This window comes from Mandrillus leucophaeus, unplaced genomic scaffold, assembly GCF_000951045.1.
Source record: "Mandrillus leucophaeus isolate KB7577 unplaced genomic scaffold, Mleu.le_1.0 Scaffold198, whole genome shotgun sequence".
NCBI classification, from domain to species: Eukaryota; Metazoa; Chordata; class Mammalia; order Primates; family Cercopithecidae; genus Mandrillus; species Mandrillus leucophaeus.
In genome coordinates, this window is record NW_012102009.1 from 3188280 (window position 1) to 3190002 (window position 1723).

Sequence of the window (1723 nt, forward strand, 5' to 3'; positions counted from 1 at the left end):
TAGCTGGGACTACAGGTGCCTGCCACCACGCCAGGCTAATTTTTGTATTTTTAGTAGAGACGAGGTTTTGCCATATTGGCCAGGCTGGTCTTGAACTCCTGACCTCAGGTGATTCACCCACCTCAGCCTCCCAAAGTGCTGGGATTACAGGTGTGAGCCACCGCGCCTGGCCGATTTAAATCCTTTACTCACTGTATTGTTGTTGGGTTGTAAAAGTTCTCTACATATTCTGGATGTAATTCCCTTATCAGACATATGATTTGCGAATATTTTCTTCTAGTCTGTGGGTTGTCATTCCACTTTCCTGATGGTATCTTTCCAAGTGTATTACTTTTTAAATAGAAATTTTAAATATTTCTTTTGCCTCTGTTGTTTCTGAGAACCGAAGACATAGCAAGTGGAAGAAGCCTTGCCTTTTTGACATTCTGGGACACCTTTCAAGAACACTCAACCCACACCGGGATTGTCACACGCTGACAGGGAAAGATGTGTCACTCCAGACCCAGGCAAGCAAACTTGGCCACAGCTGGGATATGTGTCTCGCATCAAAGCAGAAGCAACTGGTGGTTTTGAGGGTCTTCTGACAGACACCCTCCAAACATACTGCTCAGAGGTGAGGTAGGAGGTGATATGTGACTCTGGAATCAGGATTTGGACACCGGACCAAATTGAGGACTAGCTAAAACAGGGATGGGGCGGAAGCAGCTTTCTGTAAGACATGCTCAACAGTGTGCCATGTCAGTTTACCATTGCCATGGCAACACCTGGGCATTGCCACCCCATTCCATGGTAATGACCTTCTGACCTAGAAGTTACTACCCCTTTCCTAGAAATTTCTGCATAAACTTCCCCTTAATCTGCATGCAATTAAAAGTGGGTGTAATTATGCCTGTAGAACTGCCCTGAGCTGCTATTCTCAGCGCACTGCCTGTGGGGTAGCCCTGCTCTCCAGGGGCAGTCACAGAGCTGTAACACTGCCACTTCAATAAGGCTGTTCTCTTCTACCACTGGCTCACACTTGAATTCTTTCCTGGACAAAGCACTCTCCGGGGGAAGTCCCAATTTGGGGGGGTCACCTGCCCTGCATCAGAGGGACAAGAGTGCCTGGCTGGAAGCTCGAGTTCATTAGACTCCTCCAATGTTGATGAAGTCTTAAGCTATGACTCCCTCTAAGACAGGGTCTCTAAGTTTAATAAACTTCAAGATCTCTGTCAACCTTCAGGTATTCAATTACCCACTCTGAAAAGGGGAGTTCAGCGCTGTAATACTTTTTTTTTTTTTTTTTAACCTGTAACACTTTTATGGCAGGACATTTTTGAGTCTAAATAAAGCACCTTGGGACTTAATGAAACTGTATAATGTTGTTATTGTATTAGATGGTAGTGGAATAATGAACTCTCCCTTAATTAAAACACTTATTTTTATACATGTAATATAAATGTCAAAATGTCAAGTTAATCTGTACTGATTTCCTTTTCTTTCTTTCTTTCTTTTTTTTTTTTTCTCGTTGTGAGACAGGGTCTCACTCTGTTGTCCAGGCTGGAGTGTACTGGCACAATCACAGCTCACTGCAACCTCAATCTCTTAGGCTTAGGTGATCCTCCCACCCCAGCTTCCTGAGTAGCTGGGACCACACGTGTGTTTCACCACACCCGGCTAATTAAAAAAAATTTTTTTTTTTTTGAGACGGAGTTTCGCTCTGTTGCCCAGGCTGGAGTGCAAT